Genomic DNA, 18,304 nt, shown 5'->3' with positions numbered 1-18,304 from the left:
AGTTCGTTGGAGTTGTCGGTAAATAAACCTCAGGATACTGGGCTAAGGAAATCTGCAATGGACCTTTGTACTTAGACACAGAATGATACAGGCAGTGATGAAAACACAGAATAGTACAAAGACAGTAATAGTCGGAATCATAATCTCAGTCATTATGTCAGCATGACTCAGTAGTGAAAAAGTTCATTCCATTCCTCGGACTCCTCTCCTAGGTTGTTGTTGCAAGTCAGTTTGGCTAGTCTTCTTCTTCAGGCCCGTGCTGGTGAGATAGGCATCAGTTGAGTTCTTCAGCGGACAAGGGTTTGGATACCGCCCGACTTCCCGCACTACTCAAGGCCTGGAACATTTCTCCGCTAGCTTTCACTGCAACTGGTGAACACAGTAGATCGTTCAGCAACCTTTACTGCTGTCGGTGTCCTGATCTTGGACAGCAAAAGGGCCCGTCCTGACGGGTGATGACGTTTCACCACTCGACTCAGGATCTGGTCACCCATTTTCAGCAGTTCCTGCTTAGGAGAGGGAGAGGAAGAAAACAGCAGCCCACAAGAACTTTTGAACATTCTCATGTACAGTTCGACTAATGGCCGGCATTCAGGCCATGGTTTTCCTGAGCCTTAACTTCTTACATGTTGTATCTGCAACATGTCGGAAAGCTCCTACAAAAGTTTTTTAAAGGGTATTTAGTATTTAATCCTCATGATGTATCATATGTACCCTTACTCCCTCCTGTTGAGCCATGGAAACTCCCTATGGCTCAACTTAGCCACCAGGGGGAACAAATTCCTTGGAAGCACCAGTTTGCTTCGCTCCAGACAAAGGCCTTCTGAAGTTACAGTAGCTAGTTGCAGTAGCACCTTCATTTAGCCAAATGCCTTTCTCTCTTTGCAAGAGCATTATTTTGAATGTCAACAGGGGATAGAGGGCTCGTTGTCATCATCTTCTTGACCTTTCCCTAGAAGGATCAGGGCTAAAAAGTCCTGACTCCTCCCCAGATAAGTAAGTGGCCCTCCCACTTCTTGACCTTTGCACCCTGGCAAGTCGGCAGGTCTGACTTAATGATTCTCTAGGGTCGGATATCTATGTCCCTCAGAGATCCCCCCTCCCATCACCAGATTAGATGGGGCAAAAACCTGTTAAATTCTGTCTCCTATCTGAGCCAAGGACCACAGAACTCTTCTATTTCAAAACTTTCTTATTTCAACCCAAGTGGGTTATGGTCTTATTAAAGTAACACCACACAAAAACTGTCAGTGCAGCAACTCTCCTGCAACGTAAACAGTAGTCTTCAGTGAACTCATATATATATATATAAACAATAAGTCATAGTCACAAAACGTCGGACTGAAAGAAAGCATCCTATCAAATAATGCCTTCTCAACTTGCTGTTGAGCTCTATTTTCCCCAAATCAAAAAGAAATGCCAGAAAATTGTCAGAAAATTGTCTCCAGATGAATCATATAGTCTTCAGGAGATTCTTAATCTTCTGTTTGCATGCTGCAACGCAAATGCATGCTCTTCTATGAAGACATATAGAAGTCTTAAGAAAATAGTGGGATAAATTCCGATGTGTAAACTACACATAAACAAAAACCCACTAAACGTTAAACACAAACTTCAGATCATCTATATGTGGGTTTGTGTGTCAGTGCATATGTGTAAATTAATTCTCCTCAAACTACAGTAACCAAACTCAATTGGTGTATTTCAAATGAACTCCCAAACTAAATGGTAGCAACACTGATCACAAATGTACAAATTTTCAGTGTGAATAAGCTAGTATGCACTCAGAGTTCTTCTTTTCTAAAAAGATTGTTCAACGTATTTGTTTCTCCTCCAAACAACCCTTTCTGTGTAAAATATCACTGACATGCAAATTACAGTAGGCTCATGAACAACCTCACTCCACTGTATCCAAAACACAGCGGCGCTAATTTCATTGTACGAAATCCAACCTTGATGACGCTGTAAATCATCAGTGGTGATTTTACAACAAACAAAGTAAGGACAAATGATTGATTTGTTTCACATTCATGTCACAGTCAACCCAATCATGCACAGCTCATACTCGCAAATGGCAAGAATCACATTTCCATACAATCCGAGTCAAATACAGTATTACAAAAGTAATCTGCAAATTAAATGGTGAATTAACCCAATTTGAAAATTCTATGATTCTATGCCTTCATTCATGGCTTAGAATGATAGAACAAACTATATTTCTTCCTTTCTACATTTTTTTTCCAAAAGGAGAGCTTTACCTCTGAAAACCCCCCTTTTTCCAGAAAACAAAAAAGTTATCTCTTCAGACACAGAGCCTTGCAGCCGCTCGTAAAATGCTGCACCCACTGCTGGAGCACGCTTTCACACACAAACAGACACAGAGCTGCAGCCCCGCAGCAGCAGCCTTCTCCCCTCCCAGTCTCTCATCAAACCATATCTCTTTTAACATTCTTTTACAGGTTTGCAACTTTTTTGTTTTTTTCTTCTAGTCTTAAATTAGTTGATTTACTTCTTCCGTATATTACTGTATTTCGCAAGATTTTGTCTCCATTTTTCTTAAGTTTGAGGACGTCTCCCCATCAATTAAGCATCTTTTGAGATTATTTAAGCATAAGCATAAACATATTTACAATTCCTTAACATACATAATCTCTATAAAATTTAGTTACTATTTCAGATGCACTACATAATAGATATATTCAATTGATATATGTTTTTTAAAACGTTTTTACACGTTTTTACACGTTAACCAAACCAATGTGACTACAAATATGGCGCTGATTAGCATGAAGCTGTATAGCATGACTCTAGGGAAATGTAGTTCTTAGCTAATATTGATTTTTTTTTCTTCACAGAAATGGAGGTTGTTAATACTAAAATAAGAGTGTACATAGTAGTTTAAGGGCATGATACACACATTTGTGTAAATATATTTTAAATATATAATTGTTAAATGTGTGAAAATTAAAGGACCGGGAATGGTCCCCAACAGTGGTCCCAACCTTTTCTGTACCGCGTACAGGCCAGTTAGGTGTAGCTGATAAAAACTAAATAAAATGACAAGATCGCCATTAAAAACTGTGGTATTTTCTCTATAGTAATAATAATAATAATAATTAAAGCTGCGAGCAGCGATGAACGGGCCCTCGCACTCATAGCAACTGCCCCCATAAGCATATCAGAAATAAACACCACCCACGACTTCCTATGTCAAACCATTCAAAAGTTATAGCAAAAAATAGCGAAAACCAATCAGAAGAAGGGGCGGGGCTAATTCAGGCCAAGGAAGGTAAAGGACTCGATACAGAGTCCGATGACACCACCCACGACTCTCTATGTCAAACCATTCCAAAGATATAGCAGAAAATAGGGACAACCAATCAGAAGAAGGGGCAGGGCTAATGTTCACCAATTATGGTAAGGGCTCAAAACCGAATCTTATGACACCACCCACGAGTCTTTATGTCAAACCATTCAAAAGTTATGGCAGAGAAAAGTGTTCTAGGGGGCGCTGTTGAGCCGTTAGGCCACGCCCATTCATGCAAACCATGAAATATCAAATTTATCACCAGGCCTGGCTTGCATGCAAAATTTGGTGACTTTTGGGGAACTATCAAATATGGAACAATCAGATGAAGGGGGATGCGCTTTTTGGCGTCTAGTGTCGCCACAGTAACGCTTTTGAAAGAGAAAAGTAATGCGTGTTGCCGCAGGATCAAGACACACATTTTGATGTATAACACAGCTGGGTGCATGTTAGGGTTCGGGCCACATTAACTGCCGAAGGAATGGCATAAATTGCACCAAAATTACACGATTAATTCAAAATGGGCGACTTCCTGTTCGGTTTGGGCCATGGCAACTTTTTGGGCACGTTTAGGGGGGCAAAAAGGCCCTCATTTTGTCGGAAAAATAAAAAAAAGAAAGGAAAAGAATTCCTACAGATACAAAAGGGCCTTCGCACTGTAAGTGCTTGGGCCCTAATAATAATAAGGTTCTTTGTGTTTTTTTGTTGTTGTTCCCCCTGACACACATAGTTGACTATAAATTGTTCATGTGCATACAGTCTAGGCAGAATTTTGTATATAACATGTGTTTAAATATACAGACATGTAACTTTTGGTACAATCCAGACAATGACAAAAATTTTGTTAGCTATAATATAAAAGGAATCAACAACCCAATTAAAAGGAAAAAGATGTTAGGGCAGTTAAAGAAAATGCAATGTTCTGTAGCGCTGATTCAAGAAACACATTTGTCTGAATCAGAACACTCAAAATTAAAAAGAGAGTGGGTGGATCAGGTTTACAGTGCATCATATGGGAAGGAGAAAAAAAGAGGGGTGGCTATCCTATTAAACAAATCTATGTATTATAATAATGAAAAAACTTTTCAAGATAGTGAAGGCCGCTATATTATGGTGATTGGAACAGTTGCGGGACAAAAAGTGACTATTTTAAATATATACCGGTATGCACCAAATGAAGACTGCCCACATTTTTTTATGAAAATTGCAGCTCTTTTGGCGGATGAGGGGAGGGTATTATCCTAATCGGGGGAGATTTCAATTGTACATTAAATAATAAATTAGATAGACAACCCATAACAATGAAACCCCAATCTAAAATGTCAAAAACTCTATTAAATATGATGAGAGAGCTAGGTTTGGTGGATGTTTGACGCTATTTACATCCGAAGGATAGAGACTTTACATTCATGTCTCATGTACACAGTAGTTACTCAAGGATAGACTCACTTCAAAAAATGACATACAGAATAAGAAACAGCAATATAGGATAAATAACAATTTCAGATCATAGCCCAGTCACTATGGAAATTAATTTAGGGTCAAACAATCATTATACATTTTGGAGGCTCAATGTCTCATTATTAGCAGATATTCATACAAAACAGGAAATTCAATTACCTCTGGTTGAATACTTTGCGCTGAATGATAATGATACTGTCTCTCCTTCTGTGTTATGGGATGCAGGAAAAGCCACAATAAGAGGGAAAATTATATATATAGGGTCGCAACTTAAAAAACAAAGACTAGCGAAGCAACTTGAATTAGAGGATGAGATAAAAAGATTAGAGAGAGAACACAAATAAAATAGAAAAGAGGAGACACTCAAAAAGTTGAAAGAGGTCAGGTTGAAACTGGATGAGGTATTAACATACAAAGCAGAGGGTGTACGGGGCAATGATAATTATTCTTTTAGTAGATTTATATTGTTTATGTTGTAATTTGGATCTCAAATTTGCATATTTATTAGTAATCATTTTGGATTGATGCTAATTGAATGTGTTTAGGTTAACCATAGAACTGGAATACACTGTTTGGTTTGTGTTTATTTAGTGACGCTGTACCTTTAAGAGCTTTTCAGTTTTCAGTTACAGAGTCAGTACAGAGTTGAGCAGCAGTGGAGCGACACGGTTTCTTACCCGTAGCCTATCGTAAACGGTTTTGAATGTTCTTGTGGATTAGTGACAGTTTGTAGTTTTGTTTTTCATAACTCGGATTCCACTGGATTTTTTAAGAACATCAGAGCTTGGGACTCGGATCGGAGTAAAACCATAGCCTACTGCTAACTGGATCTGCCTGTACAGAGGGGGCTTTCAGGTTTATGAGTAGAAAATATTACGAAATGGGAAATAAGGCAAGTAGACTACTGGCTTTTCAGCTTCGAAAGGCCCAGTCCAGTTGCATAATCCCAAGAATTAGACACCAAGAAAACAATCAGATTGAAACACACCCAAAACAAATATCACAAGCTTTTGCAAAATATTATGAACAACTATATAAAGGTCTGATCCTAGAATCAAAGACAGAGAAAATTAAGGGATTTTTAAGCCCCCTAAAAATTACTAAATTGACAGATGAAGAAGCGACAAAATTAGTGGAGCCAATTAGAGAAAATGAAATAAAAGAAACTATAGCTAAACTCAAAAACAACAAATCACCAGGAGCAGATGGTTTTACGGGAGAATATTATAAAGTTTTAGTGAGTAACCTCGCCCCGGTATTATGTAAGGTATATAACTATGTTCTGAATTCAGGAGATCCCCCAGACTCGTGGTTGGAAGCTATTACCAAAGTACTACATAAAGAGGGGAAGGATCCCTTGCAGTGTCCTAGTTATCGTCCCATAAGCCTTTTGTGTGTGGACTATAAAATATTAACGTCAATCATAGCAACCAGAATACAAAAATACATGAAGAAATTAATTAAACTGGACCAGACAGGATTTATTACAGGACGCCATGGAACAAGTAAGGAGGGTTCTATTTCGTCCCTACTGACCGCCAGGCGGTGCTGTAAGCACTGGATATCTCCCCTCGCGCATGCGCATGTCGAGTACAATACCAACAATGTCACGTCACCCGTGACCCCTGCATGACCCCCGGAAGGGGTATATCTTCCGGCGTCAAGCATGGGATCGACTCCTTATTCTTCTCGCGTCGCGCTGAAGTACAGGACGGAAATAGAAGGCTGGTTGAAAGCTTCTTCCTTTCCTCCCTAAACCGCCCGCCCCGGTGCAGCCTCGTGCCGTCAGGTAGGAGTAACAATCTCTTTCGTCCTCCGAGAGGCTGTGGCTGCGCAGTATTTATTGGTGTTCGGTTGCGGCAGCGTCTCCCCACCCCGCCCCCCAGCGCAGCTGACAGAAGGTGAGCTGTCAGCTGCGCCTGACACCTGAACAATCTGTGCAGGGAGACAGCGTTTCGCTCCCTCTCCCACTTTATTAATGTGACAACATTATTTTTTTCTTGCAGATTATTTTTTTCTTTTGAAAAAAAAAAGAAGATAGAAAGGGATTATTTTTTTCTTTTGATGAAAAACAACACCTTTTTTGGTCTTTCTTACAGCCGTGGTGAAGGCAGCGTGTCCGCTCCCCTCTCCCACCGGCACATTTGTGGTGACGGCAGCGTTTCGCTCCCTCTCCCACTTTATTAATGTGACAACATTATTTTTTCCTTGCAGATTATTTTTTCTTTAAAAAAAAAATATATATATATATATAAGAAAGGAAAAGAACAGCGCCTTTTTGGCTTGTTTTGCGGCTGTGGTGACGGCGGCGTTTCCGCTCCCTCTCCCACCGGCTCGTTCATGGTGACCGCAGCATTCGCTCCCTTAGTTATATTTTTCTTTGAAAAAAAAAAAAAAAGGAAAGAAACAAGAGAGGATTGTTCTCTTCTTTTTGAGTAAAGACGCCTTTTTTTGCCTTTTCTCATAGCCGTGGTGACGGCAGCGTGGCCCTCCCCTCTCCCACTGACACACCCATGTCGACGGTAGCGTGGCCCTCCCCTCTCCCGCCTGCATATTGGCGGTGACGGCAGCGTGCTCGCTGTGGTGACGGCAGCGTTTCCGCTCGCCTCTCCCACTGACACACCCGTATTGACGGTAGCGTGGCCCTCCCTTCTCCCGCCGGCACATTGGCGGTGACGGCAGCGTGCTCGCTGTGGTGACGGCAGCGTTTCCGCTCCCCTCTCCCACTGACACATCCGTGCTGACGGTAGCGTGGCCGCTCCCCTCTCCCGCCGGCATATTGGTGGTCACGGCAGCGTGCTCGCTGTGGTGAAGGCAGCGTTTCCGCTCCCCTCTCCCACCGACACCTATGTGGTGACGGCGGCGCGTCCGCTCCCCTCTCCCACCGGCACATCCGTGGTGACGGCAGCGTGACCGCTCCCACCGACACATTCGTGTGGACGGCAGCGTGTCCGCTCGTCTCTCCTACCAGCACATCCGTGGTGACGGCAGCGTGTCCGCTCCCTCTCCCACTGACACATCCGTGCTGACGGTAGCGTGGCCGCTCCCCTCTCCTGCCGGCATATTGGTGGTGACGGCAGCGTGCTCACTGTGGTGACGGCAGCTCGTCCGCTCCCCTCTCCCACCGGCACATCCGTGGTGACGGCAGCTCGTCCGCTCCCCTCTCCCACCGGCACATCCGTGGTGACGGCGGCGTGTCCGCTCCCTCTCCCACCGGCACATCCGTGGTGACGGCAGCGTGTCCGCTCCCCTCTCCTGCCAGCACATCTGTGGCGACGGCAGCGTGTCCGCTCCCTCTCCCACCGGTTGCTGTGATGGAGCGTTCATGCCCAGGGTGCATGGCCGCCCTGGATCCTGCGGATGACCAGGACCTCTGCGTGTCGTGCCTGGGCCCTGAGCAGCCGGAGCCATCGGTCAGCCTCCCCTTATCCCAGCCGGGGTCTTCTCTGAAGCGATCGGCGAAGAGAGTGAGGGGTGCCCCCAAGCGACAGCGGATGACGAGCCAGCTCTCCTCTAAGGTAGATCGCTTGGCCGCCGACATGGAGCAGATGAAGGCACTCCTCCTCAATCTGTAGCCTGGTACTGGCCAGGTGGAACCTGCCATGCCAGAAGTCCTCTCCCACTGACACACCCGTATTGACGGTAGCGTGGCCCTCCCTTCTCCCGCCGGCACATTGGCGGTGACGGCAGTGTGCTCGCTGTGGTGACGGCAGCGTTTCCGCTCCTCACTCCCACTGACACATCCGTGCTGACGGTAGCGTGGCCGCTCCCCTCTCCCGCCGGCATATTGGTGGTCACGGCAGCGTGCTCGCTGTGGTGAAGGCAGCGTTTCCGCTCCCCTCTCCCACCGACACCTATGTGGTGACGGCGGCGCGTCCGCTCCCCTCTCCCACCGGCACATCCGTGGTGACGGCAGCGTGACCGCTCCCACCGACACATTCGTGTGGACGGCAGCATGTCCGCTCGTCTCTCCTACCAGCACATCCGTGGTGACGGCAGCGTGTCCGCTCCCTCTCCCACTGACACATCCGTGCTGACGGTAGCGTGGCCGCTCCCCTCTCCTGCCGGCATATTGGTGGTGACGGCAGGACCTCTGCGTGTCGTGCCTGGGCCCTGAGCAGCCGGAGCCATCGGTCAGCCTCCCCTTATCCCAGCCGGGGTCTTCTCTGAAGCGATCGGCGAAGAGAGTGAGGGGTGCCCCCAAGCGACAGCGGATGACGAGCCAGCTCTCCTCTAAGGTAGATCGCTTGGCCACCGACATGGAGCAGATGAAGGCACTCCTCCTCAATCTGCAGCCTGGTACTGGCCAGGTGGAACCTGCCATGCCAGAAGTTTGCTCTGGGGTCGCCACCGCCGCTGCCAGAGGACGCCATCTCTCTCGCTCTGCACTGCCCTGGCGCACTTGCAGCTGGATACACCACGTGCGGAGGTGGCCTCTAGCACCTTCCACAGGCGCAATCCTTCTCCGGTGGAATTCACCATTCCGCCTTCGTTGGATTTTGAGGGAGCTGCACTCATGCTGGAGAGGTGTCACAGCCCAGGCTGACAGCTGATGACCGCGCTCTGACGGCGATGGAGGACGCGGCAGTGGCTGGTCTCCACCACATGCCCCCCATCGAGCCCTCCATTGCAGCGCTGATAGTGGCTCCTGATGAGGCTCTGAAGCCAGATCCCAAGGGCCCCTCTACCCAGTGTAGGGTTACTGATGGGCATATTTGTAAGGCTTATGACACAGCGGCCCACATTGGCCGGCTGGGGAACACCCATCTTCTGCTGGCTCTCTCAACCTCCCTGCAGGATGCACAGGTGGAGGATTCCACACGGGACATGTGTGACATATCCCTATAGGCTTTTGCCTCCCAGACGAGGGGGCTGGGGCGGCTGATGTCCACCCTGGTGCACACGCTCCGTCATGTCTGGCTGGCGCAGTCACCCCTGACGGAGACTGCTCGTAGGGTTCTTCGTCAGGCACCTGCGTCGGGGCGTTGGTCCCGACCGTCGCCCCCCCGAGACGTCCAGAGCCCGGGGGAGACGGCGCTAAGGCCACGGGGCCGGTCGTCGGCTACTTTTCCGGCAGCAGCTCAGTTACTGGGCTACCTGCTCATCGGGGCCCGGGTGGTGTCCACCCTAGCCCAGGGGTACGTATTGCAGTTCCGACACCGGCCTCCTATCTCCGGCCGGGTTGAGATGACCTTCGTCAGAGACCCGGCAAACATTCTGGCTTCGGGCTCAGGTGTTGCCCGCCCTACTGGCCAAGAGCGCCATCATGCCGGTGGACCTCCTGCCGCGGCCTGGGGGTTCTACTTGAGTTACTTTCTCGTCAGCAAGAGAGACAACGGACGTCGTCCCATCTTGGACCTGAGGGACCTCGACTACATGAAGGTCCTGCCCTTCTGGAGGCTTGACCACAGCGGATGCTCTGCGTTGGTCAGGAGGAAGTGGTTTGCAACTGTGGACCTACAGTGCACTTGTTTCACGTGCCGGTCGCGGCACGTCACCGGTAGTTCCGGGGGTTCGCCTACCGGGGGCACCGTTGTCGGTTCAGGGTGCTCCTGTGCGGGCTCTCCCTGTCACCGCAGATTTTTTTTCACCAGGTGCGTGGTGGCAACCCTTGCCCCTCTTATACCTTTGGGCCTGCTGTCGCTACGCCCCCTGCAATGTGGCTGGACAGCCCTCGCCTGGATGCCAAGAGGCACGGGCGCAGGCTGGTCAGGGATTCGCGTGTGTGTCCATACCCTTGCACCCTGGAAAGACGGGACATTCCGGCTGAGGGGTGTGCCCTTAGGCGCCAACCCCTCCCTGCCGGGAGGCTGTCATCAGTGGTCCTCCCGGGTCCGCACGCGCCACATCAACGTGCTGGAGCTCTGGGCTCTGCACTTCTCACTCGAACATTTTTTGCAACTCCTGTGGGGGAGGCACGTGCCGGTTCGGTCAGACAGTGTGTCCACTGTCCCTTGATCGGCCACCAGGGGGGGGCACCGACTCTGCACAGCTGCTGCAGGTGTCCCGGGGCCTCCTAGCGTGGACCGCTCCTCGCCTGCCCGGCCTTCGGGCGATGTTCCTGCCTGGGGACAGGAACCGGGTGACGGACTTCCTCTCCCGGCGCAAGCCGACTTTGCAGAGGGTCCTCCAGAGGGCTCACGGGCTCCTCTTGGTGGCCCCCTTCCGACCGGGGAAACATGGTTTCCACTGCTGCAGAGGCTCTGCTGCGACACAACATGACGCGCCCCAGAGGGACCGTCTTTCCCAGCTGGGGATTCAGGTGTTGCACCCCGACCCCGTCGTTTTCAGCTCTGGGTCTGGCCGCTGCGGGGCCCGACCCATTGTTGTCAAGCTGTCCTGAACCTGTCAGGGCTGGCATCTCGAATGCCCATGTGCCTCCCACCCGCCTCTGGTATGAGTGCGAGTGGGGGAGGTTCTCTGCCTGGTGTGCAGATGGGGCAGAGGATCCTGTTCTTCGCCCCGTGGCCACGATCCTGGGGTTCCTTTCAGTCCCTCCTGGATGGTGGCCGTGCTCAGTCCACTCTAAGGGTGTACGTGGCGGTCATTTCGTCGCAACATGCCCTGGTTGAGAATGCCACTGTGGGGTGCCACCGGCTGGTTTCTCTTTCTCAGGGGGGCTCTGAGGCTGCGCCCCCCCCCCCCGAGGAGCCCGAAGGCCCCAGTGTGGGAGCTGTCCATAGTGCTAGGTGCCCTCTCTTCTCCACCCTTTTGGGCCCTTGGCCCAGGTGGGCCTGAAGTGGCTCTCTATGGAGATAGCTTTTCTCCTCGCTATGACATCGGCAAAGCGAGTTGGTGAGTTACATGCCCTGTCAGTCAGCGGATCCTGCCTGGGGCGGGACCCAGATGGCTCAGGGGCTACGTTGTGGCCGAACGTGGCGTTCCTGCCCTAGGTCCTGCCACGCACTCTAATCGGCCTATCCAGCTTGGCCGGTTCGACCCCGAGTCTGCAGAGATTGGGCCGAGCCCTTTGTGCCCCGTACGGGTCCTCGCTGCTTATGCTACCGCGCCTGTGCGACGGTCGGAGCAGCTTGTTCTCTGCCATGGTGGCCCCAACAGGGGGCGTGCTGTTTCTGGACAGCGCCGTCCCACTGGGTGGTGGACACCGTCGAGCACGCCTACAGGGCCAGTGGCCGCCCCTTACCAGTGGGGATGAGTTGCCACTCGACCAGTAGCGTCACAGCTTCTCGGCTGCCCTGAACGGGGTGCCTCTGGAGGACATCTGCACAGCGGCTTCGTGGACGTCGCCGGACACGTTCTCCAGATTTTACCGGATCAATGTCGCCACTCTCCAACCATTGGGCGTGGTTCTACTCCCGGGTCCTTCTGACCCTGGTCAGTGAGGTAAGTGACCGGGATTCTATGTGACATTGTTGGTATTCGTCATCCAGTGCTTACAGCACCACCTGGCGGTCAGTAAGGACGAAATAGAACGAAAGTTACGCCTGTAACTACGGTTCTATGAGTCCCGGATGACCGACAGGCCTGCCGGTCACTCCGAATCCTCGTGCTCTCGCGAGAAGATTCTAGGAGTCGATCCCATGCTTGACGCCGGAAGATATACCCCTTCCGGGGGTCATGCAGGGGTCACGGGTGACGTGACATTGTTGGTATTGTACTCGACATGCGCATGCGCGAGGGGAGATATCCAGTGCTTACAGCACCGCCTGGCGGTCATCCGGGACTCATAGAACCGTAGTTACAGGCGTAACTTCCGTTTTAAACATACAGTCAATGGCCCGGTTTCCCAGATCAGTTAAGTAGCTCTTAACAGCAAAAGACTTCTTTCAAACCTTCTTAAGGAGCCTGTGAAAGAAAATCGCGTTTCCCAGAGTCGCTTTTAGTTTAAGAATCTCTTTCATTAAGAAGGAAATGAAAGATGCTGCTGACCCAGTCTTTACAACCATCTTAGTGAACAAAGACTCACAGATCCAGGCGCGTCAGGCAAATCAATATCACACCAAGCAATGAGATATTAAAACAATGCACCCCGCACAAATTTTGATCTATTTCATACTTTAGATTTATGTTGTTTAGCATTCATTGGTGACAGCAAAGGGGGGGAAAAAGAAAAATAAGGAATAACAAGTGTGTTCCTGTATATGTTTTATGCATTACGCACAAATAAAACGATCATCATAACTATCATTTATCATAATTTGTCTGCACACATCCCACATCTGCATGCAAATATGAGATAATGTACCACACTCGGTTCGAATCCCGCTCTGTCCCAGTTTGCTGTTGTAGTGTCCTTGGGCAAGACACCTTACCCACCTTGCCTCGTGTGAATGTGTATGAATGTGTGTGAATGTTGGCGGTGGTCGGAGGGGCCATTAGGCGCGATATGGCAGCCACGCTTCCGTCAGTCAGCCCCAGGGCACAAACGTAGCTTACCACCACCAGAGAGAATGTGTATGGATGAATAATGATTTCTGTAAAGCGCTCTGGGTGCCTAGAAGGGCGCTATATAAATCCAAGTCATTATTATTATTATTATTAACAGACATGTGCAGACCTGGATGACAAGCTGATGACGACCATCAATTAGAATCAGGTGTGATGATGCAAGACATGCAGGACGGGGGTCCTGAGGACCAGGATTGAAGACCCTGCTGTAAACTATCATGTTTTGTCCTAATGGCTTTTCAACTTTACTCAGTGTAAATCTCCAACAATGTAGTCCTTTATCAGTTTGTCTACCTGTTACTGGGAAATCAGATCCCTGAAGGTGCAGCAGGGACTGGGGTCGTTCGGGGCTGTTGGGACCTCTTGGTCTTTCTGGGAACGTTTTTGATTTGTTAAGGACTTGCAGATATTTTCTCACACTGGACGGATGCTTTAACTCCACATGACGTTTACAATGTGAAGTTGACGAGACAGACGTTCAGACTTGTTTTCTCAGCACAGGTGGAAATAATTTGCACAGAAAGGTTAAATTTCTACCGTCGGACTTCTTTGGAGACGATGTGTAAAATTCCTGCAGATAATGATAAACGGATCATCATCTGACGGCTCGCTGACGCTGCGTCTGCAACGTCTCTCTTCACCTGTCAAGGCTGATTTATGGTTCTGCGTTACACCAACGCAGACCCTACGGCGTAGGCTACAGCTTCGATTTAACGCGGAACCATGAATCAGGCATCATTCGTTAGGCTGCAACGGGCTCGTCGAGTATTTTAAATATTCACGCCGCCCGCTGTTGAAATGAGAAAGATTATTCCATAATAATTGGACCTAAGCAGTGAAGCTGAAACTTACATAATCTGAACAGTTCAAATTCCAGTTCATGACCTGCAGAATGAACAAGTTCACGTTCAAGTTCTTTATTTGTAAATAGGTTGCGTTCAGTTCAACGTTCTCACAGAAATGAATGTGTTCAATGAACACGTTTATTTGAACTCGTTCATGCACAACACTGCTGGCTGCAATGCGTTTTTACGCAGTGGGGAGCTTGAAGTGGTGGGGGACGGCACCGGACTGAGCGAGGCATCGGTGTCACGGAGTGCGGCAGCCGTGACACCGATCCTCCTGCGCCCTGCCCGAGCGAACATCAAGATGCCCAGCACAAGGGAGGAGATCCGCAGGTCCACGCCATGGCTGGATCCCCCGGGTGATTGGTGTTGAGCAGCAGCGCTGCGTGTCTCCACACACCCGCAAATACAACGTTGATAAATGCAAGATTCTGCTTAATAGTGAAAGAGGTCAAGCAGCTAAATAAACTTCAGAATATTTTTTTGAGGTAAAAGATTCTGTTTTACTAGTCAGGAGGATACAATGTGGTCCTATATGCTGATCATTAAGTTCATTTGTCCTTTTGTCCATCTCTCACATTTGATAAAAACAATAAATTTCCTCATTATTATCTTACCAAGACTACTTCTTATTTAGTTGCAGTCTTGTTTTCATCATGAAAAAGGGTCATTAAAGTATATTTATCATCTTAGTTTTTCATTATAACACACATAACGCACAGGCAGCAGGGAATTAGTGCGTTAGGTAGCAGTGCTGCGTGTGAAAATGCGCTGATAGTGATCGGTGATCGATTTGCCTGGCATCGATTGATTTGGTTTCAGAACCGCGGTGGTGGACAGCTCCTCCAAAGAGCTTCTAAAAGAGCGAAACTAAAGAACGGTGTTAAGTAATCTGGGAAACACCCGTATCTTAGGGTACCTTCTTAGATGAAACCTTCTTCAACTTTAAACTTTATTTATTTATATAGCACCATATCATACATTTAAGAATTGCAACACATGGTGCTTTACATGCAGAATAAAATGACAATCAGAAAACACAATTTAAAACATCCCATACGACCCCACCCCCCACGCATACACATACAGTCACGCACGCTCATACACATGTGCACACACTCACACACACACACACACAGTAAGTGGACTGGTGACATGGCTTAGCACTAACGATCCAGATGAGGAAAACACTACCTATGGGTGGCCGTCCACACTGAGAGGCATCACAGACCACGACCACGACCACATGTCCCCACAGTCAACACCCAGGGCGGCGGAGGGGGCCTGGAGGAGGGCCCAAGCCACACACGGCCAAAGTTCCGGGGGCCGACCTCGGGACCGAGCAAACCAGCGAGACAGCTCGGGGGGGCGTCCCCGAGGCCTAGGCCCGGGTCTTGGCGTGGGTCTTGGCGGGGGGCGGGGACTTGGCGTGGCTCGGGGACTTGGCGGGGTTCGGGGGCTTGGCGGGGCTCGGGGGGGCTCGGGGGCTCGGGGGGGCTCGGGGGCTTGGCGGGGCTCGGGGGCTTGGCGGGGCTCGGGGGCTTGGCGGGGCTCGGGGGCTTGACGGGGCTCTGGGACTTGACGAGGCTCTGGGACTTGACGGGGCTCTGGGACTTGACGGGACTCTGGAACTTGACGGGGCTCTGGAACTTGACGGGGCTCTGGAACTTGACGGGGCTCTGGAACTTGACATGGCTGCGGGGGTACCCAGGTCCGAGGCGCCGGCTGCGGGGGTAGCCTGGTCCGAGGCGCCAGCTGCGGGGGTACCCGGGTCCGAGGCGCCGGCTGCGGGGGTACCCGGGTCCGAGGCGCCGGCTGCGGGGGTACCCGGGTCCGGGGCGCTGGCCCCCCCTCAAGGGACAGATCCCAGATGTCCCCACAGTCCACATCCAGGGCGGGCTGGGGGGGAACACGGGTCCTCGGAGCTGGCTGGGGGGGGGGGCACGGGTCCTCGGAGCCGGCTGGGGTGGGACACGGGTCCTCAGAGCCGGCTGAGGGGGGGCACGGGTCCTCGGAGCTGGCTGAGGGGGGGCACGGGACCACCACTGGAACAGGGACAGGTGCGTCCGGGACCACCACTGGAACAGGGACAGGTGCGTCCGGGACCACCACAGGAACAGGGACAGGTGCGTCCGGGACCACAACTGGAACAGGGACAGGTGCGTCCGGGACCACCACTGGAACAGGGTCAGGTGCAGGAGCTGGAGCCGGAACAAGCTGAGGCTGGCGCTGGCGCTGACGCCCTCGTCGTCGCCTCCCATGAGCCTGCAGGCTCCTGGGCCCACCCCGATCCTGGCATGTTCCCAGAAGGGGGTCACCATACTCCCCCTCCTCGGCCCGGCGCAAAAACTCCACTAGGGTGAGGCGCTCTCCCGCTGGGCCCATTTGGTCGGTCCGTTCTGTTAGGGGTGTGGTTTTCTAGGACCCAAGTGCAGGAGAGAGAGGGAGGCCAGAGGCAGGAGTTCTCAAAAAACAAAGGGTTTAATTCCAAAAAGGCAAAAACAAAGCGCTGCAGAGCAGGATCAACACAAAAAACCAGGAACAGGAAAAACGACGAGGAGACATGGAGGGAGAACCAGTACGGACCGACAGGGAACCAAGGAATGACAAGACAAGATATACTGAGGGGATAACGAGACATGACGAGACATAGGTGCAGACACAATCAGGGCAGATGGGACACAGGCGGGGCAAGACAGAACTGAAACTAAAACTGGGAGGAAGTGTCAAACCCTGACAGGAAGCTGATGCCGAGTCTCCTGATGACATCCCCCAAGTATGTCCAAGTATGTCCCCCCCGCATGTAAAGGTTAAAAAGGAGCGGACCTAAAATTTCTTTGAACCTCTCTTAAATCCTTAAGAGAGGTTGGATCTGTGAAACCCGGCCAATATCTGACAAGCCACAGGGAGAGAGAGACAGTTAGTAGAAGTCCAAATAAAATTGAACAATATTTTATTTCTATAATAGAGAAGGGTATCCCAAATAAAAAGCATGTATCTCAGATATATAAAAGAATCTCAGCTGATACACAAAACACACTGAATACTAAGGAAAAATGGAAATTGGAACTAAATATTATAATCGAAGATAGTCTATGGGAAGAATTATGTATGGACAGTCACAAGGGATTAAATAGTCAATTATGGAAAGAGTTTGATTGAAAAATTAAAAATGAGATATTTTAACACTCCCATTTCTTTTTTTGTCAAGACACCTTTGATTGAAATGTGTTGGAGGAATTGTGGAGGAATTGGGGATTACGCACATATCTTTTGGGATTGTCCAATAATTCCAGTGTGTTCAAGTAAAAAAGCAGAAACGAAAATTAAAGCTGCAAGCAGCGATGAACGGGCCCTCGCACTCATGGCCACCGCCCCCTATAAGCATATCAGAAATGACACCACCCACGACTTTCTATGTCAAACCATTCAAAAGTTATGGCAGAAAATAGGAACATGAAATACGGACCAATCAGAAGAAGGGGCAGGGCTAATTTAGGCCAATGGAGGTCAAGTACTCAATACCAAGTCCGATGACACCACCCACGAGTCTTTATGTCAAACCTTTCAAATGTTATGGCAGAAAAAAGTATTCTAGGGGGCGCTGTTGAGCCATGTTGCCACGCCCATTAATGCAAACCATGAAATATCAAATTTATTGATTTAACATCCGCTGATCTCGCTTGGAGCACAGATGCATACTAGAAGACCTGACAATTCCTGGTGCCAACAGGTGGCGCTACAACCGGTCCTGAATATTCCACCATAGGTGTCTTCAGGCTCAGTCTATAATCATGCACATACGTTTTCAACCACATCAAATAATATATTGCTGAATTACAGCCAATTGATATTTGATGGCAAATCTTAAAAATGACCTCAAACTTCGCAGGATCAATACGGTCAAGCCCTCTGGTAAAAGCTTCGCAATTTAGCGTCGGCCATGTGTCTAGATTGTACAAACCAAGTTGTGAGCCAATCCGATAAAATCTCTAGGATGAGTTCGTTACAGTACGAGGCCTGGAAATGACCAGAATTCATGAAAAATTACATTTTCTGTTCAAAATGCCGGACTTCCTGTGTAACTTAGAGCATGGGTCCAAGAGACTTTTTTGTAGGGCTTTGTCTGATATAATAGACACATAAAGGTCATTGCTGTAAGTCAAACCATATTGTGGGGCTCGTTGAAAAACCTAAAATAGGTGGCGCTTAATAAGTAATCTTGCTGTCTGTATTAATGTCGACCTAATATGCACTTTTTGATTGTCTGTTTAGGGGGGAA

General features: G+C 49.3%; 1 protein-coding gene across 2 annotated transcripts in view; it reads left to right on the top strand.

Moving 5' to 3' along the window:
- The window catches only part of slc37a1 (solute carrier family 37 member 1), a 120,303-nt gene that overhangs the window by 83,569 nt on the left and 18,430 nt on the right, over positions 1 to 18,304 (top strand). The window lies entirely within an intron of this gene.

Source organism: Cololabis saira, chromosome 6 (genome assembly GCF_033807715.1).
Source record: "Cololabis saira isolate AMF1-May2022 chromosome 6, fColSai1.1, whole genome shotgun sequence".
Lineage (NCBI taxonomy): Eukaryota > Metazoa > Chordata > Actinopteri > Beloniformes > Belonidae > Cololabis > Cololabis saira.
Note: the sequence above shows the minus strand (reverse complement) of the source record. Positions and strands in the feature narration are given on the sequence as shown.